The following is a 24,648-nucleotide window of genomic DNA, read 5'->3' as shown; positions in this document are numbered from 1 at the left end:
AGGCAAAGCAAGTCAGTAAGCCAGTGGAGATTCACAGAGGGGGAAAATAAGTCACTGCTGCACAGTCACATTGCAAAGGATGTGGAGGGGTGGGGAACTGAGGTCATTTGCACTATCAATCCATGTCACTATGTAGGAATAGAAGGTACATGTGACTGGTGAGAGGAGAGTCTGGGAAGTTATAGAGGACCCCAGGCTTTGTAAATGGAGGTAAGAAATGTGGACCGGTAGAGGAAGAGAGGCTTGGAAGAATGGGAGGCAGAGCAGAGACAGGGTCAGTTTCTCACTTTAGGAAAGTAACACTGGCTGCACTAAAGAGGTTGAATAGGAGGGATCCAACCTTTTCCTTGTAAACGAATATCTGGGATAGAACTCTGCATAGCTATCTGTTTATTTATATCCCACTTCATTCCAAAAATGATATAATACCACAACTCTTCCACAGTTGCTATCAAAAATATATGTATTTATGCCCTGTCTACTTCTAAAAAGAATTTGAAGCTGCTCAATTTGAATTCTTCCCAAAGGCCACCTTGGAAGTATGTCGTTGTCTGACTTAACTGAGCAACCAGTAAATGAAACTCCCAGAGCTTCTAGCCAAAGAATATTCCTGGAGGCAAAATAAACAGAGGTGAATTTGGCTGTTTGAAAACACATGTAAGCTCTTTATTTAGAGCTCTGATTCCATGGTAGCTGAAGAGAAAGAAAGTTATGGCTGGCAGCATGAGTTCAAAAAGAATATTTACCATTCCAGGCATCTTAGGAAATGCTGCAATAATTTCTGCTTAGCAGACAAAAAAATAAGCTGGTAAAAGTCATAGCTTGCCTGTACAACAAAGCTGAGATAACAAAAAGGCCCTGCACAGACTGAACAACTAACCGGCAAAGTTTAGTTTGCTTTTTAGCTAGTTGCTCATATTGGAACAAATTTGAAAAGCTATGCTTTGCTTTCACTCTCACATCTGCATAAGAAAGAAAGTATAAGTGATTTTCTTAGATTTTCATAGAAGAGTCTTCCTGAAACTCAATGTATATTTTTTAAACCAAGAGACAAATTTATTTCTTTTGTTGCTTTTTCTTTTTTTTTTTTTTTGTGGAGATGGGGTCCCACTCTGTGGCCCAGGCTGGAGTGTAGTGGGGCAGTCTTGGCTCACTGCAACCTCCACCTCCCAGGTTCAAGTGATTCTCTTGCCTCAGCCTCCTGAGTAGCTGGGACTACAGGGACACACCACCATGCCCATCTAATTTTTTTGTATTTTTACAAAAATACAAAGCCACCGTGCCTGGCTGGGAAATTTATTTCAAGTTCAATGTAAGTAAATGTAGTAAAATCCATAGTTTCAGGATTAAGAAAATTGATCCTACCATTTTCACTTGCTCTATGTACATTTAAAGAAATGCATTGTGTAGGTCTGTGTTAAATACCGGGGCTGCAGAGATGAGTAACATGTGATCTTTCTTCTTAAGTTGTGCATCGATAGAGACAGAATAAGGTAAATGGCAACAGATCTTGCTAAGCTCTAGTTCCCAATTGTGAACAAAATGCTGTGAAACCATAGGTGAGAGAGTGAAAGCCTTAGTTTCTCTATATTAGTCCCTTTGTCTTGGAGTTCATATTCTCAAGACAAAAGGCAAAAGAGGAAAAGTGTTCTTGCTTGCAGCACACTAACATTTTCTGAGGATCATTTAATCATAGACTTCTGTTACCTCCAGAATAGGCTCTGATTCTAGCTAATACCAACACAGAGACTTCTTTTAAAGGAAACAATTCCAGGGAGATTGTAGCACTACATAGTGCATATTTATCCTTTAGATGTTTGTCTTCTCATTTGCAAAGATGATACTAATAGCTGGTGTAATATAAGTCCTTCACTCATTTGTGCAACTCCAGTTTAGGCCTATTATCCAGACTTTTTTTTTTTTTTTTTTTTGGGATGGAGTGCAATGGCATGATCTCGGCTCACTGCAACCTCTGCCTCCTGGATTCAAGTGATTCTCTTGCTTCAGCCTCCTGAGGAGCTGGGATTACAGGTGCCTGCCACCACGCCTGGCTATTTTTTTTTTGTTTTGTATTTTTAGTCAAGATGGGGTTTTACCATGTTGGCCAAGCTGGTCTTGAACTCCTGACCTCAGGTGATCCACCCACCTCGGCCTCCCAAAGTGCTGGGATTACAGGTGTGACCCACCGTGCCTGGCCTAGAGGATTTGTTAATAACACCCCCCTCAAAAGAGTTATGGTTTGGATAATAAATTACATGGCCACTGTACTAACAACACATTTTCAGCAAAATGAGCAACTGAGCTGGTTTCCCAGCAGTGATTCTTTATTTGTGGATGCCAAATTATCCATGCTGTCTTGCACAATCCCTTCTCCTTTTTCATCAGCGATGTGAACTTTTATGATGTCTGGCCTAGACTGAAAGTGCTGTTTGTGGTTGTGCAACCCGTTTTCTCAGAGTAGAGCTAACTACTCTGTGTAGAGATCATGACCATGGGAACCCATCAGTGCTCTGCATGAGACAAGAGGGAAGCTGGCTCTGTTTACAGCTTGAAAATTGCAACTTTGGCAAAGGGAAGGAGAGACACTCCCCTCAGTACACTTTGCACTAGAATTCTAATTAACATACCAGCTTTGAATTCTCACCACCATGTCAATTTCAATACTTGGGTAGTTGTCTTGCTTCCTAAAATATACTGGCAATACTTGTCGTGCTTCCTAAAATATAGTGAAAATAAAGGTTTTAAAGATAATTTTATAAGGTAATAAGGCAAAACATTTTGTGCTTTTGTGGGTCAGGGGCGGGGCTGGGTTTTGGCTCTTTTCCTGTCACTAATCATGCGTTTATTTTTCTCATGTGTATTAATGGTTCTTCAATTAACTATCCTTGTGTACTTTACAAATTGCACTTAACTCAGTCACTCTCTGTTTGGTTAGTAAGCTTTTATAATTTGGATTTCTATAACAACTACTCTTTGGGATGAGCCCAGTTTGAGTTCTATTATGACACCAACTACTAGAAAAATAGACTATGGTCTTTAGAGCCAAACAGGCCAGATTTAAGTACCAGCTTTGCTGGTCTATAGCTTTGTGACCTGGAGCGAGTTACTTACCTTTTCAGGCCTCAGTCATATCGATTGTCAAATGGAGACATTAAAGTTCAACTCTTTATGTCATTGTAAGACTCATTACAAGGCTTTATATCTAGCAAGTTGCTCAACAAATAATTTTCTTTTCCTTTGCATCCCACTAAAGAAAATATAACTCAATCTCTGGAATGCTCCTATTTTACAATTTTATTTGTTTTTGTTTGTTTGTTTTATTTTGTTTTCTTTTGTTTGAGACAGAGTCTAGCTCTGTTGTCCAGGCTGTAGTGTAGTGGCATGATCTTGGCTCACTGCAACCTCCGCTTCTCAGGTTCAAGTCTCCTGAGTAGATGGGATTGCAGGTGCGCACCACCACACCTGGCTAATTTTTGTATTTTTATCAGAGATAGAGTTTCACCGTGTTGTCTAGGCTGTCTTGAACTCCTGAGCTCAAGCAATCCACCTGCCTTAACCTCCCAAAATGCTGGGATTTCAGGCATGAGCCATCGCACCTGGCCCTACTCTACAATTTTAAAAATTTATCTTACCCCCATAAAACTTCTCATTAACAACAACAAAAAAATTCTTGAATACAAATATCTTTAGATACTATAAATATCCCTGGAGGAACACCAGGTTTCTCCAGGTTTCTGATTTTAGGGACTTTTTTGGTAATTCAATAGGAGGTGTCTGTCTTAAGGAAATTAAAAACAAAAACTGGTAGGCTGCTTTCTATTTGTACATATAAAATATTGAATTTAACACTTGTTAATTAAATAGCTTTTCAAAATTAGCTGGAATTGAAAACATTTTAAGTAATTAAAAATAATTTAATTATTATTATTATTTGCCATGTGAAAAGACAGGTTGCTCTAGCTGTAGAGAATCATGGCCCACATGAAAATAATAGAAATTGGCAACCTTGTTTTTTAATATATGGCAGCATGTGAAGAAGATGTAGAAGGGTGAACTTGGAGAGCACATCCCAAAGGGAAAATTCTTCAGAGGACATATATCTATTACAAGAGGCTCACAATATAAGTCAAATACTTTTTTAAAATGTCACATAGAGGAACAAATGTCTCTCCTGCTGGGAGGACACATCCTCCATAGTAAGCACAGTGGAAAGATATTTGATGAGGACTGGAAAAGGGACAAGTATGCATGGAAGTGTGGGAGGTGGAAGAGCGGCACATAAGAAACAGTGGGGTGCATGACGGGGGCAGGAAAGCAGATGCTGCATGTCAAAGGGAGACTTTGAAGGAGGAAACCTATCATGATACCAATTTCAACAGGGGAATCATATCATCAAAAGATCTTCCAGTTATTTGTGCAAATACCACTTTTTCAGGGAAGCAAATGAACACGCTTTGTGAAATTATTCTGACACTTCTGATTTCTTTTCCTTTTTTCTCCAAACCACTAGTTGCATTTTGATATGCTATCAAATTTCTCTATCAGTTTTGTTTATTGTCTGTCTCCCCTCAGTAGAACGTAAGCTCCATGAGGACAGGTGTATCTGTCCATTTATTCTATTGTGCACCTTTGTATTCCTGGCATATGGCAACACAAATTTCTTGCATCAGTCAATAAATGAATGCCCACATGAATAAACTGTTGTGGGTAGAAGAGGTGGTATCTTCTAGGAGGAGGGAATTATACATGTGAAGTCTATTCAACACATTTATTGAGTTATACATTCATGTGCATAAACATTGGCAGAATGTGAAGTGGAGCTCTCCCAAAAATGAAACTCTCATTTTAAGATACCCAGAAAAAGTAAGAGGGAATTATTTGTCAGGTTGCTTTTGGAACATTTTGTTGTTTGTTCTTATTTCCCAGTGTAAATGTTACTGACATGGCACATCTGTCTCCATTTGATACATACAAAAATGGCAGCAAGCATGTCCCAGATATAAAAAGACCAAAGCAGAAAATCCTGGAGGAGCACACAAATACTGGGAATCAGTATTTCTCAAAAGGAGAAGGAGAGACACACAAACAGATTTCAATGCGCCATATATTGTAAAAAGGCAATTTCCACTTCCATCTCCACCTTCTGCCTGCTGCAAAAAGACAGAACTGTAAAAAGGACCTGCTTATAGACATTAGTAAAAAATTCATAAATTTTATCATTCAATAAATATTAGTAACTGTAGTCCAGTTTAACAAATTTTGTTTGATGAAATTTTAAGGGAATAAATTAAAAACAATCAGCTATTCTTTTCTAACAAGGAGAATGATCTTTAAATTGTAAAGGATAGAACAAAGAAAAGGATTATAAAATAATACAATGAGCAACTGTGTGCCAACAAATTAAATAACCTGAATGAAACAGACAAACTCCTAGAAGGACACAAATTACCAAAGGTAACACCAAAGGAAACAGAAAATGTGAATAGACCTATAACAAGTAAAGAGAATGAATCTGTAATTTGTAAACTTTCTACAAAGAAAAGCCCAGAACCAGATGGCTTCCCTGGTGAATTGTACCAAACATTTAAAGAATAATTAGCACCAATCTTTTCAAAATCTTCCAAAAAGTGGAACAGGAGACAACACTTCTAAATGCATTCCATAAGGCCAATAATATCATTATACCAAACTTAGAAAGATAGATCACAACAAAAAAATACCTTCAGATAAAAATCCCTTGTGAATGTGGATGTAAATAATAACTACAATGAAATACAAGTTTATACCCACTAAGATGGCTATAATTTTTTTAAAAAAGAAAGGAAAACAGTCTGGCTGCTCCTCAAAAAGTTAAGCATAGCATTACTACCTGATTAATCAATCCTACTTCTAGTTATATACCCAACAGAATTGAAAAGAGAGACTCAAAACAGATACTTATATACTAGTGTTTACTGAAGCATTATTCATCATAGCCAAAAATGTAAACAAGCCAAATGTTCATGAACTGATGAGTGAATAAGCACAATGTCATATATTCATACAATGAAATATTATTCTGCCATAAAGGGAGTGAAGTACCAATAAATAATAACATGGATGAACCTGAAAACTTTATGCTAAGTGGAAGAAGCCAGACAAAAATCCATGTATTGTATGATTTCATTTATCTAAAAAGTACAGAATAAGAAATTCATAGAAAGTAGATTAATAGTTGCCAGCGCAAGGGGATAGTGGAGGGGAAATTGGAAGTTACTATTTAATAGGTATGAAGTTTCTTTTTGGGGTAATGAGAATTTTCTGGAATTAGTGGTGATAGTTCCATATATTGTGAATATACTAAAAGACACTGGATTGTATGTTTTAAAATTGCTTAAATGGTGAATTTAATGTTAGTCACATTATCCCAATACAATAGATCACAAGGTTTATGAGAAAATAGGATTTAAGAGATAATACTCAAAAACTTATCAGTGACACATAAGAAGCAGGTAGGAATTTAATTAAACAGAATGGAATCTAATAAAATGGGAACACAGTTTACACATTCTAAATGGTTAAGAAATAAATGGCTACTATAATAGTTATGGTATTTTACCTTGAAAAATATCTAAAATTTCCTTGTGGAAGTGGGTGCCTGAACTCCCACTCCCACCAGGCTTGCCTGACTGGCTTCCTTACCCACCATCATGCATGCAAGAATAAAAGAACAAGCCAGCAAGGGTAAGGAGAGAGGAAGAGAGATGAGAGCAGAGAGAAGAAATGTATAATAAGCCGAGAGGAAATGGGAAAATGAAAGAGTCTTTAGGGCAGGGGCTTTTCCGTATAATTGTGGCTATATTATCCTAAAACTCAAGCTTGTAGCTAGAAAGTTTTTGTAAAGGGGTGGCAAGAGGTGATCTGAAATCACATGGAACAATTGTGACATTGAATGCAGATGATGTGGCTCAATGTCCTCATGAGGTATGTGTCTGGAGTTTTTGGGTTCTGCATTCACCTAATGGTTCTCTTTGGAAAATATTCAGGCCTTCAAAACAAAACAGATTTGTTTTCTGGCTTGCACAAATTCAGATTTTTCTGTGTGAAAGCAGAACTGACTGAATTAGCTTTTAGCTTTTCCATGTAATTGTGGCTATTTTTGATATTACCCTAATACTCAACAAGTTGTAGGTTCCTAAATATTAGATCCAGTGTAGAATCTAAAACCATATTAATAAACTATCCACACTCTGTTCCATTAAAATCCATGGCTTTGGATTTTATCTTGTACTTTAAATAGGTTGTTTACCCATGCATGATTTTATAGTATCATTCTTTGTTCATTTGGAAAATATTGGTTCACTGAATTACCAGTCAGCTGAATCCAAAGACAGAAAAAAAGATTACATACTTAACTAAGTAGGATCTATCCTAGAATATGAGGTTGTTACATCGTGTGAAAATGAATCAACATAATACACCATATTAATAAAATAAAGGACAAAACTCATATGATCATCTCAGTGGATGTGGAAAAGTATTTGGTGAAATTCAACAACCTTCCATGATAGAAACATTCAACAAACCAGGAACAGAAAAAAAAATTTCCCCACCTGATAGCATCTACAGAAAACCCACAACTAACATTATACTTAATGGTAGAAGCCTGAAAGCTTTCCCACCAGAATCAGGAACAGGGCAAGGATGTTCACTGTCACCACTCTTTTCAACATTGTACTGGAGATTTTTCCATGTAATTTGGCAAGAAAAGGAAATAAAAGGCATCCAAATCAGAGAGGAAAGAGTAAAACTATTTCTATTTGCAGGTGACATGATCTTATCAGTAGAAAATTCTAGGGAAGATACAAAACAACAGCTACTAGTGATAATAAACAAGCTTAACAAAGTTGAAAAATACAAAATAACTATGCAAAATTTAATTCTATTTCTATGTAGTAGCAATGAATAACCTGAAAGGAAAATTTTTAAAAGTCAATTTATAGTAGTGTAAAAAAGAATAAAATATTTACAAACAAAATCAACAAAAGGAGTTTAAGACTTGTGTGTTGAAAACTAAAACATTGCTGAAAGAGATTAAAGAAGATCTAAATAAATGGAAAGACATCCCATGTTTATGGATCGTAAGTTTTAATATTAAGATGATAATTGATCTACATAATCAATGCAATTCCTATAAAAATTGCAGCTGTTTGCTGTCTTTTCTTCAGAAATAGACAAGCTTAATTTAAAATGCATATGAAAGTGCAGGAAACCTAGATAGCTTAAATAATCTTGAAAAACAACAAAGATGGACTCATACTACCAATTTCAAACTTCCTGTGAAGCTACAGTATTCAAAACTATGTGGTACTGGCATAAAAACAGATATATAGAGCATTAGAAAACAATTGAAAGTCTAGAAATAAATCTCAAGTTTATGGTCAATTGATTTGTGGGAAGGGTTCCAAGGATATTCAATGGAGAAAAAAATAGTTGTGTCAAAAAATTGGTGCTGGAACAACTAGTTGTCCACATGCAAAAGAATAAAACTGTACCACTCACACCACATACAAAAATTAACTCCAAACAGATCAAAGACCTAAATTTAATAATGAGAACTATTAAACTCTTATAAGAAAACATAAACCTTTCTTGAATAAGGCAATGGTTTCTTAGACATGACACCAAATCATAAGCAGCAACAAAATAAATAAATAAATTAGACTTCATAAAACTGAAAACTTTTGTACTTCAAAAGACACTATTAAGAAAGTTAAAAGACAACTCATGGAATGAGAGAAAATATTTGCAAATCATATATTTAATAAGGGACTAATCTATCCAGAATATAAAAGACCTTTTGCAACTTCACGATAAAAAAGACAGTGCAACAGAAAAATTGGCAACTACTTTTAATAGACATTTTTAAAAGAAGATATACAAATGGCCAATAAGCACATGAAAAATGTTCAGCAGCATTAGTCATTAGGGAAATGCACATAAAAACCACAACGAGATACCATTACACATTCACTAAGATGGTTATAATAAAAATATCAAAAAATAAAAAGTGGTAGCTAGGATGTAGGGAAATTTGAACCCTTTTATATTGCTGATAAGACTTAAAATGGTGCAGCTGCTTTTGAAAAACCTTTCCTCAAAAGGTTCAGTATAGAGTTACCATATGACTCACCAATTCTACTACTAGGTATGCAACCAAGAAAAATGAAAAATATGTTCACACAAAAGCTTGTATGCAAACATTATAGCACCTTTATTCATAATAACCAAAAAGTGGAAATAACTCGAAAGTCTATCAACTGATGAATGGTTAAATAAAACATGGTACATCCATATAGTGGAATATTATTTGGCCATAAAAAGGAATGAAGTACTGATACATTCTAAGTCCTTGATGAACCTTGAAAAGATTATGCTAAGTGAGAGAATATAGTTGCAGAAGACCACCTAGTAACTGATTTCATCTATATAAAATATCCAGAATAGGCAAATCTGTAGAAGCAAAAAGTAGATTAGTGGTTGTCTAGGCTCACAGTTTAGAAAGGAAATGGAAAGTGACTGATAATGGGTATAGAATTTCTTTTCATACTGATGACATGTTCTGAAATTAGATTCTGGCGATGTTTGCACAACTCTGTGAATAAAAGTCAGTAAATTGTACAGCTTAAAAGAATATGCTTTATAATATGTGAATTATGTACCAATAAAAAATGAAGAGATATGATGATTATTAGGAACCAGCAATGAATCACTCAATAATAACTTGACTAACATAATTTATTAACATTTTTTCATAAGCAAACTAGACAAGCAGATTAGAGAAACAACCTACAGACAATGTATCATGATTTAAGTAAGTAATTTGGATCCAGTCATTGATTGTTTGCTTGTTTAGTAATTCATTATCTGTTGGAAATTTACTAAGAATGTACGTGAATTGTGCTGGCTATTGGAGATTCAGAGATCAATATGACAGTTCTTTACAGAACTAGCCTACTAATTAAAAATTATGCTTTAAATATGGAAAAAGAAGCTCAGAGAGGTTAAATAACTGTCCTGATGTCACACAGCTAAAAAGTAACAAAGTAAGAATTTGAACTAAGTTATATAGGGCTGAAAAGTCCACGATGTTCCATTATGGCATGCTTCCAACAGCAGTGTGTTTGTGGGTAAGAATAGGAACTGAGTGATGATGTAATTCCGGATATTCACAAAGAGTTGAATAACTGAATGCAGGGAATGTTAACTCATGGACTGATCTCAATCTTGAGGGACATCCCCAGAGTTGTCACAGGGCTCTGAGAATGGCTGGATCCCATTTGATAATCTTATCAACAACATAAATGAAGACAGAGGATAAGATGACCACATTTGTTGTTGACACAAAGCTGGAAGTGATAGTTGGTATGCTCAAAGAAAGAATCAGGATTTGAAAAGATATCATCAGACTGGAACCATGGGCTGAAATTAATACGGGATTGAGGGAGAGCTGGATTAACAGGAATTCACATGAAAAAGACTTGGATATTTTAATTGACAGCAAGCTCAATATGATTCAAAGGTGTTAGCCAAAAAAGCTAAGACATTCTTATCCTGCATTAAAATATAGTGTCCAGGAAAAGGAATGTAATTGCACTCTGGTCACTGCTATTGTCTGACAAATTGTGAAGAATCTTTTTCAGTTTGGGGTGGCTATTGTTAGGAAGGATATTGACAAACCGGAGCATTTTCAGAGAGAGACCAGAAGAGTGAAACTGTGTCATGTGAAGACTGGGGGTGTTTAGCTTGGAATAGGAAGATCTGGATGGTGCAGTGGGAGTGGGGAGAAGGGAAGTAAAATAGCTATTTTCAAAGATTTAAGGGGATGTCTTGGGGCTGATGGTTTAATTCAATTCTATTTACTTTAGTAGAATTCAAACTCAAACAAGACAGGGAGACAAATTTCTGCTCACGAATTATTTTCAGATAATTGGGAGTTGTAGAAAATGGAATAATCTACTTTGTAATTTAGTGAGCAGTTTTTCATGGGAAATATGCAAGAATAATCTATATGAACACTATTAAATAATTGAGAGATATTACTGAAACTTCATTGAAGATTGCCTCAATGTCTTACAAGATCCATTTGAGCTCAAAGAGCCAATAATAATTATAACATTATTGTTATAGTATCAGCTAATATAAATTGAGAAAACTATTATAAAAATATTCTACATGCATGATCATATTTAGTCTGACAAAAACTTAATATTTTATTACTCCCATTTTATAGATGCAGAAATTGAGGCCTTAGACAGGCCGAGTAACTTTCTTAAGGATACATGAGTTGTAAATGTTAAAGCTAGACTTCCAACTCAGGTCACTCTAATTCAGAACTTCAGCTCTTAACTGCTTTCCTAAAACTCTTTTGGTCTCTATGTTATTTAATGTGTTATAATAGGTTGATTGCCGTTAGATAATCTGGCTAGAATTCTACCTGCTTAGAGCGCATACATATATGGGGAGGGGTGTTGTATTGTTAAGACATTTGAGTAACTCAAGGTCAACAGGGACTCTTATCTTCATGGAGAGTAAATGCCTGTCTAATGGAATCTCAGGATCGACACATTCAGTGTTTAAAAAAGCACACATCTTAGCTCATATTTTCATTCTTGGATTATTTTAAATGAGACAACGCCAGAGTACACATAAGTAGATAGCTTGGTTTCAGATTTTCATTCCTGAATTGAGATTTCAGTATGCATGCCATGCTAGGAGATGCCTACCAAAGAATGGAAGGAGTAAGGGATGGAAATTACCGTATTTACTCATGTTAGGCAAAGGACTTCTCTGCAACTTTCATGGTGATTTTATTTTTCTGTAAATAGTGAATGAGTGCCCAACAGGTGCTCTATGGTATGCTGTTTTGAAAATATCTGGTTGATTTCAATTCGAAGGCCCTGCTACAAAGTTTAAGTTTTTGAATGAAGAAAAGAGCAGTATAGCATTTTTCCTCAATAAATTATTTCCTTGTTCAGAATAACTTTTGGACAGGCAGACCAGAAACAAATTGATTAATTCATTCAAGGAAACAGACAAAGGAAAAAGTATAGATTTTGATAAGTGGAAGGAAGAACATAAATACCAACTCTCAAAAATTAAGAGGGGGAATGTATTTAGATAGGATAGTAAGAAAAAGCCAATCTGTGCTAGTGACTTTTAAGCTGAAGACTTAATGTTGGGAAAGAACCTGCAGGTGCAGAGCTTAGGGCAGGATCAGTCTAGATAGAGAATGCAGCAAGCTGAAAGGCCCTGAGGCTGGGAGGAGTTTAGCACATTCTAGTTACACGCAGAACAGATGGCAGTGGTCCAGATGAGGGATGTCTACAGCTTGGACTAGGATGCTAGTGGTGGAGGCATATTTTGGAGGTACTCACACACTGGAATAGACTCTATACGTATATGTCATATTTTAGGTACATCATACATACATACAAATCATTCTCCAATCCCTATTCAGTTCTGTATAATCTCAAAAGTCTTCAATACATTTCCATCTTTTATCAGACAGTCTTAAACAGAAGCCATTCCTTTTCCTTGGTGTGAGAGAGGATATTTCTTCAGACAATTCACTTTCTGTTTGTTAGAAATTCCCTTTCTCCCTTCTTCCCTTTCTTCCTGCATTCCTTCTTCTTACCTGCCTGCCTTCCTCCAACAATATTTAATATATGCCTACTTGCTGTCAAGCACTGGGCTAGGTATTGAATACATAGTTATGAACAAAACAGTCCTGGTTACTGCTTTCATGAAATTTTCATTTAATTAGGTGTTGATTAACCTAAACAGAATTTTATCTACTTTACATTTCTATTTTGTAAGTTAATAATTACTGAATGCTTACTAAATTCTAGGTAGCATGTTGAGCATGTTACTTTTATTTTTTGTAAGCAATTTTCATTTTACTAAATAAATTTTATCATAAGGATTGTGTTTAATGAATTGTTCATTCCTTGAATCTATACTATTCTTAACCATTCCCACCTGTTGAACCTTGAGATGATTCACAATCATTTATAAAGACTGGCCAATTTAGTGGACATGTACAGAAAAAGCCTTAGGGTTCAAATACATCCTGAGAACAAAAGGAACACACACTGCCCAGAATTCAAAAGGCAAATGTTGCCTTTAGACTTGAATCATAGCTCTATCTGACTTATCCATTTTTAGGAGATGAAGTATAATAATATCTTTAAAATAAAAAAAACTTTTGTATTTAAAGAGTTTTTTGTCTTTTAAATTCTCTACTTAGTGATGATCTAATTTTATTGACACAAAATTGTATATATTTAAGGTGCACAACTTGACATTTTGATATACATATACATTGTGAAATGATCATCTCTTCCCAGCCAATTAAGATGTCACCTTTATATAGGTACCCGTTTTGTGCCCTTTGACCAACATCACCCCATTTCTTTCTTCCCTTGGCCTCTCTCTGCATCCACGTTTGACTATTTAAAATTCCACGTATAAGTGAGAACCATGCAGTATTTCTCTTTCTGTGTCATGTTTATTTCGCTTGGCATAATGTCCTCTAGCTTCATTCGTGTTGTCGCAAATAGCAGGACTTTCTTTTTTTTTTTTTTAAAGGCTGAATAATATTCCATTGTTTGTGTGAGTGTATCACATTTTCTTATCTATTCATCCATTGAAGGACATTTTAGTTTTTTCCATAACTTAGTTATTGTGAATAATGCTGGAATAAACATGGGAATTCAGGCATCCCTCCATGATCCTGTTTTCAATTTCATTGGATATATACCCAGAAGTGGGATTGCTGGATCATACAGTATTTCTATTTTGAATGTTTGAGGAAGCTTTATACTGTTTTCCATAGTGGCTGCACTAGTTTATATTCCCACCAACAGTGTAACGGGTTCTCTTTTCTCCACATCCTTGCCTACACTTGTAATCTTTAGTCTTTTTTATAATAGTCATACTAGCAGGTGTGAGGTAAATATCTCATTGTGATTTTGATTTTTCATTTCCTAATAATTAATGATGTTGAGAACATCTTCATATGCCTGTTGGTCACTTGAATTTCTTCTTTTGAAAAGTGTCTATTTAGGTTCTTTGTTCATTTTTTAGTCAGGATATTTGTGTTTGGGGTATTGAGCTAAATGAGATGCTTATATGTTTTGGATAATAATACATTTTCCACATATTATTTGCAAATATTTTCCTAATTCTATAGGTTGCTGTTATTTTCTTTACTGTGCAGAAGTTTTTTAGTTTGATGCAATTCCACTTGTCTGTTTTTAATTTTGTTACCTATGCTTTTCATACTCAGAAAATTATTGCCAAGACAAGTGTCAAGAAGGATTTTCCCTATGTTTTCTTCAAGGAATTTTACAGTTCCAAATTTTATGTTTAAGGAAGTCCTAGTCAGAGCAATCGGGCAAGAGGAAAAAATACCTCCAAGTTGGAAAAGAGGTAGTGAAACTATCTCTGTTTGCTGATGATATGATCTTATACCTAGAAAACACTAATGATTCCTTCGAAAGACTCCAAGATCTGATACATGAATTCAGTAAAGTCTTAGGTTACAAAATCAATGTACGTGTATCAGCAGCACTGCTGTACACAAACAAAAACTAAGCTGAGAATCAAATAAAAAACTAACCCCTTTTACACTAACTACCAAAACAAACAAACAAAAAAACAAAAAAGAAAAACAAAAAACAAAAAACAAAAAAACCCCTAGGAATATACTTAACCAATAAGGTGAAAGAGCTCTACAAGGAGGACTATAAAACACTGCTGAGGGAAATCATATATGACACAAACAAATGGAAACACTTCCCATACTCATGGATTGGAAGAATCAATATCATGAAAATGACCATAGTACTCAAAGCAATCTAAAGAGTCAGTGTAATTTCTATAAAAATACCAATATCATTTTTCACACAATTAGAAAAAAAAACCTAAAATTCATACGGAATCAAAAAAGAGCCTGAGTAGCCCAAGCAGTCCTAAGCAAAAAGGAGAAGTCTGGAGCCATCACATTACCTGACTTCAAATTATACTACAAGGTTATAGTAACCAAAGCAGCATAGGACTGGTATAAAAGTAGATACATAGTCCAATAGAACATAATAGAGAACTCAGAAATGAAGCAAAATACTGAAAACCAACTGATATTTGACAAAGCATACAAAAACATAAATTGGGAAAATGACACCCTACTATTCCTGTCTCTCATAATATACAATAATTAACTCAAGATGAATTAAAGACTTACATCTAAGATCTGAAACCATAAAAATTCTAGAAGAAAACCTAAAAAAATCTGTTCTGGACATTGGCCTAGGCAAAGAATCTACTAAGGCCCCCAAAAGCAAATGCAACAGAAACAAAAATAAATACTAGGCTGGGCTCAGTGGCTCATGCCTGTAATCCCAGAACTTTGGGAGGCTGAGATGGGCGGATCATGAGGTCAGGACTTTGAGAACATTCTGGCCAACACAGTGAAACCCCATCTCTATTAAAAATACAAAAATTAGATGGGCATGGTGGTTTTTGCCTGTAATTCCAGCTACTCCAGAGGCTGAGGTAGAAGTGCTTGAACCAGGGAGTCGGAGGTTGCAGTGAGCCGAGATCACACCATTGCACTCCAGCCTGGCGACAGAGTGAGACTCCGTCTCAAAAATAAATAAATAAATAAATAAATACTAATAAATGGGACCAAATTAAACTAAAAAGCTTCTGCACAGCAAAAGCAATAATTATCAGAGTAAATAGACAACCTAGAGAATGGGAGAAAATATTTGCAACTTATGCATTCAACAAAGGACTAATATCCAGAATCTACAAGGAACTTAAATCACCAAGAAAAAAACAATAATCCCATTAAAAAGTGGGCAGATGACATGAATGGACATTTCTCAAAAGAAGATATGCAAATGGCTAAGAAACAGATGAAAAAGTGCTCAACATCACTAATCATCAGGGAAATACAAATTAAAACCACAATGAGATACCACCACCCTAGCCAGGATAGCCATTATTAAAAAGTTAAAGAGCAATAGATGTTAGCACAAATGTGGTGAAAAGGGAACACTCATACAGTGTTGGTGGGAATGTAAATGAGTAAAATCTCTATGGAAAATAATATGGAGATTTCTTAAAGAACTAAAAGTAAATCTTCCATTTGATCCAGCAATCCCACTACTGGGTACTTACCCAAATGAAAAGATGTCATTATATCAATTATATATATATGCATAATATATATCTCTACATCATGGAATGCTACTCAACCATAAAAAAGAACAGAATAATGTCTTTTGCAGCAACTTACATGGAATTAGATGGAGACCATTATTCTAAGTGAAGTAACTCAGGAATTGAAAACCAAATACCACATGTTCCCATTTATGAGTGGGGGCTAAGGTATGGGTACACAAAGGCATATAGGGTGGTATAATGGACATTGGAAACCCAGGAGCGGGGAAGTGGGGAAGGCGGTGAGGGATGAAAAACTACCTTTTAGGTACAATGTACATGATTTGGGTGAAGCGGGATTTTAGTGCACAATTTGTCCATGTAAACAAAACCCACTCCTACCCCTAAAGCTATTAAAATTAAAAAATTATGTTTAGATAAATGTAAGACTTTTTGTGGTTCCATATGAACTTTAGAATTTTTGTTTCCTGTTTCTGAAAACATCATCAGAATTTTGATAGCGATTATATTGAATCTGTAGGTCACCTTAGGTAATATGAACATTTTGACAATATTAGTTCTCCCAATCCATGAACATGAGGTGTTTTTTATTTATTCATGTCATTTTAAATTTTCTTCATTAATGTTTTATAATTTTCAGTGTTCAGGTCTCTCACCTCTTTGCTTAAGTTAATTCCGAAGTATTTTATTTTTTGGTTGTTGCTAATGTAAATGATCTTGTTTTCTTAATTTCCTTTTTGGATAGTTTGTTGTTGGTGCATAGAAATCCCATTGAATTTTGTATGTTTATTTTGTATCCTACAACTTTACTGAGTTCATTTATTTGTTTGAATAGCTTTTTTGTGAAATCTTTAAGGTTTTCTACATAAAAGATAATGTCATTTGAAAACAGATAGTTTTACCTCTTCCCTTTAGATTTGGATGCCTTTTCTTTTTTTTTCTTGCCGGATTGCTCTTGACTTCCAGTAATATGTTGCATAGCAGTGGTAAGAGTGGGCATCCATGCCTTGTTCCAGATTTTACAAGAAAATTTTTGTATTATTTCTCTGTTGATGATTACGTGGGTTTTTCATATATGGACTTTATTTCCCTAATGATTATGACGCTAGCTGTGGGTTTTTCATCTATGGCCTTTATTGTGTTGAGGTCAGCTTCCTCCATACCTATTTTGTTAAAACTTTTTATCGTGAAAAAATAATGCATTTTGTCAAATGCTTTTTCTGCATCCATTGAGATGATCACATTGCCTTTGTCTTTCATTCTACTACTGTGGTGTATTACATTGGTTGATTCTCATAAATTGAACCACCATTGCATCCCAGGGATAAACTCCACTTGATCCTGCTGCATGACCTTTTTAATATGCTATTTAATTTGGTTTGCTAGTACAGTCTTGTGTTGTTTTTGTCTGGCTTTAGAATCAGAGTGATGCCGGTTTTTTAAATGAGTTTGGGATTGTTCCTTCTTCCACTTCATGGAAGTTTAAGGATTGGTATCAGCTCTTCTTTAAATATATGGCAGAGTTCACCTATGAAGCCATTTAGTTTGAGGCTTTTGTTGGAAGGATTTTTGTTTTCGTTTTTGTTTTAAGCCTGAGACTCTCTCTGTCACCCAGGCTAGAGTGCAGTGGCAGAATCACAGCTCATTGTAGCCTGGACCTCCTGGGCTCAAATCCTCCTACCTCAGCTTCCTGAGTTGCTGGGACTACAGTCATGCACCACCACACCCAGCTAATTTTTAATGTTTTTGAAGACATAGGGGTCTTATTATGTTGCCCTGGCAGGTCTCAAACTCCTGGGCTTAAGCTACTCTCCAGCCTGGCCTCCCGAAGTGCTGAGATTGCAGGTGTGAGTCACCGCACCAGCCTGTTGGAAGGTTTTTGATTATTAATTCAATCTCCTTACTTGTTATTGGTCTGTTTAGCCTATTTCCTTTTGATGCATTTGCAGTGGGTTGTATGTTTCTAGGAATTTATCCATTTCTTCTCAGTTATGTAACTCCTTGGTTGGCAAGTAATTGTTCACAATAGTCCCTTATGATGTTTTTTAATTTCTGTGATATCCATTGTAATGTCTCCTTTTTCATTTCCAATTTCATTTATTTGAGTCTTTTTTTTTTTCTTAGTCTAGTTTAGGATTTTTTAAAAAATTTTATTATTATTAAACTTTAAGTTTTAGGGTACATGTGCACAACGTGCAGGGTTCTTACATATGTACACATGTGCCATGTTGGTGTGCTGTAACCATTAACTCATCATTTAGCATTAGGTATATCTGCTAATGCTATCCGGCCCTGTCCCCCCACCCACGACAGGCCCCGGTGTGTGATGTTCCCCTTTCTGTGTCCATGTGTTATCATTGTTCAATTCCCACCTATGAGTGAGAACATGTGGTGATTGGTTTTTTTGTCCTTGTGATACTTTGCTGAGAATGATGGTTTCCAGTTTCATCCGTGCCCCTACAAAGGACATGAACGCATCCTTTTTTATAGCTGCCAAGTATTCCATGGTGTATATGTGCCACATTTTCTTAATCCAGTCTATCCTTGTTGGACATTTGGGTTGGTTCCGAGTCTTTGATATTGTGAGTAGTGCCTCAATAAACATACGTGTGCATGTGTCCTTCTAGTAGCATGATTTATAATGCTTTGGGTATGTACCCAGTAATGGGATGGCTGGGTCAAATGGTATTTCTAGTTCTAGATCCTTGAGGATTCACCACACTCTTCCACAATGGTTGAACTAGTTTACAGTCCCACCAACAGTGTAAAAGTGTTCCTATTTCTCCACATCCTCTCCAGCAACTGTTGTTTCCTGATTTTTTAATGATCGCCATTCTAACTGGTGTGAGATGGTATCTCATTGTGGTTTCGATTTGCATTTCTATGATGGTCAGTGATGATGAGTGTTTTTTCATGTGTCTCCTGGCTGGATAAATATCTTCTTTTGAGAAGTGTCTCTTCATATACTTCTCCCACTTGTTGATGGGGTTGTTTGTTTTTTTCTTGTAAATTTGTTTGTGTTCTTAGTAGATTCCGGATATTAGCCCTTTGTCAGATGAGTAGATTGCCAAAATTTTCTCCCGTTCTGTAGGTTGCCTGTTCATTCTGATCGTAGTTTATTTAGCTGTGCAGAAACTCTTTAGTTTAATTAGATGCCATTTGTCAATTTTGGCATTTGTTGCCATTGCTTTTGGTGTTTTAGACATAAAGTCCTTGCCCATGCCTATGTCCTGAATGGTATTGCCTAGGTTTTCTTCTAGGGTTTGTATGGTTTAAGATCTAACATTTAAGTCTTTCACCCATCTTGAATTAATTTATGTATAAGGTGTAAGGAAGAGATCCAGTTTCAGCTTTCGACATATGTCTAGCCTGTTTTCCCAGCACCGTTTATTAAACAGGGAATCCTTTCCCCATTTCTTGTTTTTGTCAGGTTTGTCAAAGATCAGATGGTTGTAGATATGTGGTATTATTTCTGAGGTCTCTGTTCTGTTCCATTGGCCTACAGTAACCAAAACAGCAACCAATAGCATGCTGTTATGGTTACTGTAGCATTGTACCATAGTCTGAAGTCAGGGAGCTTGATGCCTCCAGCTTTGTTCTTTTGGCTTAGGATTGTCATGGCAATGCGGGCTCTTTTTTGGTTCCATATGAACTTTAAAGTACATTTTTACAATTCTGTGAAGAAAATCATTGGTAGCTTGATGGGGATGGCATTGAATCTATAAATCATCTTGGGCAGTATGGCCATTTTTACGACATTGATTTTTCCTATCCGTCAGCATAGAACGTTCTTCCATTTGTTTGTGTCCTCTTTTATTTCGTGGAGCAGTGGTTTGTAGTCCTCCTTGAAGAGGTCCTTCACATCACTTGTAAGTTGGATTCCTAGGTATTTTATTCTATTTGAAGCAATTATGAATGGGGGTTCACTCACGATTTGGCTCTCTGTTTGTCTGTTAGTGGAGTATAAGGATGCTTGTGATTTTTGCACATTGATTTTGGATCCTGACAATTTGCTGAAGTTGCTTATCAGCTTAAGGAGATTTTGGGCTGAGACGACGGGGTTTTCTAAATATTCAATCACGTCATCTGTGAAAAGGGACAATTTGACTTCCTCTTTCCCTAATTGAATACCCTTTATTTCTTTCTCCCGCCCAATTGCCCTGGCCAGAACTTCCAACAATATGTTGAATAGAAGTGGTGATAGAGGGCATACCTGTCTTGTGCCAATTTGCAAAGGGAATGCTTCCAGATTTTGCCCATTCAGTATGAGATTGGCTGTGGGTTTATCATAAATAGCTCTTATTATTTTGAGATGCGTCCTATCAATATTTAATTTATTGAAGGTTTTTAGAATGAAGGGTTGTTGAATTTTGTCAAAGGCCTTTTCTACATCTATTGAGATAATCATGTGGTTTTTGTCTTTGGTTCTGTTTATATGCTGAATTACATTTATTGATTTGCATATGTTGAACCAGCCTTGCATCTGAGGGATGAAGCCCACTTGATCAAGTTGGATAAGCTTTTTGATATGCTGCTGGATTAGGATTGCCAGTATTTTATTGAGGATTTTGCATCAGTGTTCATCAAGGATATTGGTCTAAAATTCTCTTTTTGTTGTGTCTCTGTCAAGCTTTGCTGTCAGGATAATGCTGGCCTCATAAAACGAATAAGGGAGAATTCCCTCTTTCTCTATTGATTGGATCAGTATCAGAAGGAATGGTACCAGCTTCTCCTTGTACCTCTGTTAGAATTCGGCTGTGAATCCTCCTGGTCCTGGACTTTTTTCGGTTGGTAGGCTATTAATTATTGCCTCAATTACATAGCCTGTTGTTGGTCTATTCAAGGATTCAAACCCTTCCAGGTTTAGTCTGGGGAGGGTGTATGTGTCTAGGAATTTATCCATTTCTCCTAGATTTTCTACTTTATCTGCGTAGAGGTGTTTATAGTATTGTCTGATGGTAGTTTGTATTTACGTGGGATCGGTGGTGATATCGCATTTATCATTTTTTATTTCATGAATTTGATTCTTCTGTCTTTTCTTCTTTATTGGTCTTGCTAGCAGTCTATCAACTGCATTGATATTTTCAAAAAACCAGCTCCTGGATTCATTGATTTTTGAAGGGCTTTTGGTGTCTCTATCTCCTTCAGTTCTGCTCTGATCTCAGTTATTTCCTGCCTTCTGCTAGCTTTTGAATGTGTTTGCTCTTGCTTCCATGGTTCTTTTAATTGTGACATTAGGGTGTCCATTTCAGATCTTTCATGCTTTCTCTTGTGGGCATTTAATGCTATAATTTTCCCTCTACACACTGCTTTCAATGTGTCCCAGAGATTCTGGTATGTTGTGTCTTTGTTCTCATTGGTTTCAAAGAACATCTTTACTCTGCCTTCATTTCGTTGTATACCCAGTAGTCATTCAGGAGCAGATTGCTCCGTTTCCGTGTAGCTGAGTGGTTTTGAGTGAGTTTTTTCATTCTGAGGTCCAGTTTGTTTGCACTGAGGTCTGAGAGACCGTTTGTTGCAATTTCTGTTCTTTTGCATTTGCGGAGGAGTGCTTTCCTTCCAAGTATGTGGTCAGTTTTGGAATAAGTGTGATGTGGTGCTGAGAAGAATGTATATTCTGTTGATTTGGGGTGGAGAGTTAATGTAGATGTCTATTCGGTCTGCTTGGTGCAGAACTAAGTTCAGCTCCTGGATATCCTTTTCAACTTTCTGTCTCGTTGATCTGTTTCATGTTGACGGTGGGGTGTTAAAATCTCCCATTACTATTGTGTGGGAGTCTAATTATCTTTTGATGACACTTGAAAGATCAAGAAGTAGAAGCGCAAAAGAGTTATGCGTCCAATATGACAAAGCTAGTAAGTGGTGGAATTTGAATTTGAACACAGATGTCTAACTCCAGAGCCTAAGTGGTTGACCCACCTCACTGTGGTGCCTCTAGCGAAAACCACGTAAGCACACATTCAGAAGCAAAGGCCTTTCAGTTGTTTTTACCTCTTTCTTATTTTTAAATTTTAAATTCATACAAACATTTATTCTGCGCCTGCCCCGGGGGCGGGGGAAAAATCGGGTGGGGGAGGGGAGGTTCAGACATCCCCACAGAAGGGGAAGAGGCCCAAGAACGAAGACGATCAGGAGGCTGGTGGGCCTGGGGGCTGGCCTTGTTGTCAGAGGCCGGGGAAGTCCAGGTGGGCTGGGGGAGGCTAGTGGTGGAAGGCCAGAGGTCTGGGAGGGGCAGAGGGATGGGCACAGGCGCCAGGGGCGGCGGCAGGGTCTCCGGGGACTGGGAGTGGCGGCTGGGGCCTCGGGGAGCCCATTGGTGGAAGGACAGAGGTCTGGGAGGGGCAGAGGGATGGGGACAGGGACGACGGCCCGCGGCAGGGACTCCGGGGGACTGGGAGTCCGGGGTCGGGGTTAGTCTTGGCTTTTTGCCCTCTCCTGCCGCCGGCTGCTCCAGTTTCTTTCACTTTGCGGCGAGGTGGACAGGGCTAGCTCTCGGGATCGATGGCAGTTTGGGAAGAAGCCTGGGGCTCAGGACAGGCCAGGGCGGCGGGAGAGGCGGACCGGTGGCGTGGCTGGATCTGGGCGCGCTGTCGAACCTTCCACATCGCCAGCTGCAGGCAGGCGTTTGCGTCCTCGCTGGAGTTGTGGCCGTCCTGGCTGTCCTGGATGATCTGTCCCAGGTAGTCGGCCGCGAGATTCCTGAGGGAACGCTTGTAGGGGAAACCCAGGTAGTGCGGGAAGAGCACGGCCGTGTCCACCACGGTGCTGTGGATCAGCTTGAGGGCCAGCAGATCGCTCTCCAGGCTGTGCCCGATGAGGATGGTTTGGGCGCTGAAAAAGCTCAGAAGGATGGCTTGGACTTCGGGCAACGTGACGCTCGTCTTGGCGACGTCGGCCTCGGTCACTCCGGAAAACCTGGTGTTGTAGTCCACGATCTCGTTGTCGGGCTTGACGAAGGTGTCGTACACCACTTGCATGTCGGCGTCCACCACGGTGACGCGGGTCAGCTCCAGGCCATGCGTGGTGTAGCACATCTCACAGTCCAAGGCGTAGATTCCTGGATAAGCGTCTGTGGAAAACTCTTTCTTGAAGGTCTTCACGAAGCCATGGAGGCTCTCCTTGCGGCCGTCCCGCACGTGCTGCTTTGCCACCTGGCAGCCCACTGAGCCAGGAGCAGCTGCACAGCAGGTGTACTGGCTAACCCGGCCTGCAGCCACTTGGCTGGAGCGGACCCGCCCCCAGTGATAATAACACAACTGGTCGCGTAGACAGCGGCCCGAGGAGGACACCAGGTAGTCGGTGCCACAACGGCAGCAGACCCTGCAGGAGGGGTCGCCGGGCCCCTTCCCCTGGCCAGTGAAGAGGACGGCGCCTCCGGGCCGCTCGGGGTGCGGGAAGGGGTAGCCGTTCTCCTTGAGCTGGTCCTGGGTGAGCAGGAACTCCTGGAGGCGGCTGTACAGGGCGGCCCAGCTGAGGCCCGGCATGGAGCTGGGCGTCAGGCCCTTCAGTCTCTTGAGGGTGTTCAGGACCACATTCAGGTACATGTTCTTGTTGGGGCTGCAGTCGTAGGCCACCTTCTCCTCGTTCAGCGCCTTCTCCTCGGCCTCCTGCTGGGAGGCGCAGAACTTGAGACACTCTTCGATGAACAGTTGGAGATAGCCTCGGCGGATGACGGTGGGGACTTGGCAGCGAGACCTTCGGAGGATAATGGGTTTCTTCCAAGTCGGTAAGGATGGACGACGGACGATTCGCTTAGAGCTGAGTGTGGTGGAGGTCTTGCATGCCCTCCCCCGTCTGTTGCGACCAGTCTTCGTGGCTGTGTGCCGACCCTGGAGCCATTGGAGCGTTGGCTGCTGCCGGCCACCCGGGTTCTCTTGGCATCGGTGCGACCTGCGACCAAGCAGGGGCTGGGAAAGTGGGCGATCCTCTTCCTCTCCCTGGGGGCTGAGATGCGGACTCCACAGGGCCTCTCTGTCAGCCTTGGGGCGGCTGGCAAGCAGCAGGCCGACCCCCTCTGCGCGGGGAAGTACCACGCCTCCGTCACCAGCTTGGGCCACGCTGGGGGCACCGCCGGACCCCTATTCTGGGGCTCCGCCCGGATGTCCACGAGTGCTGAGGCCTGGTTGTGCATCTGGGGCACGCAGAGCCCGAAGCTCTGGGCAGGCTGATGAGAGGGCAGTGGGAATTCTGGAGCCTCGAGGGCCGCCTCCTCGGCCACCTTCTTGGCTTCTGGGTATGCAGGTGGGAACCAGCAGGGAGCTGTGGCTCGCAACATCTTGCTGCCTTCGGGAACACTGACCTGGCTCTGCTCCTCTCCCAAATGGCGGCTTGCCTCGTGGGCCGCCTCCTCGGCCACCTTCTTAGCTTCTGGGTATGCAGGTGGGAACCAGCAGGGAGCTGTGGCTCGCAACATCTTGCTGC

This window comes from Pongo pygmaeus, chromosome 7, assembly GCF_028885625.2.
Source record: "Pongo pygmaeus isolate AG05252 chromosome 7, NHGRI_mPonPyg2-v2.0_pri, whole genome shotgun sequence".
NCBI lineage: Eukaryota > Metazoa > Chordata > Mammalia > Primates > Hominidae > Pongo > Pongo pygmaeus.
This window is presented reverse-complemented; position numbering follows the sequence as displayed.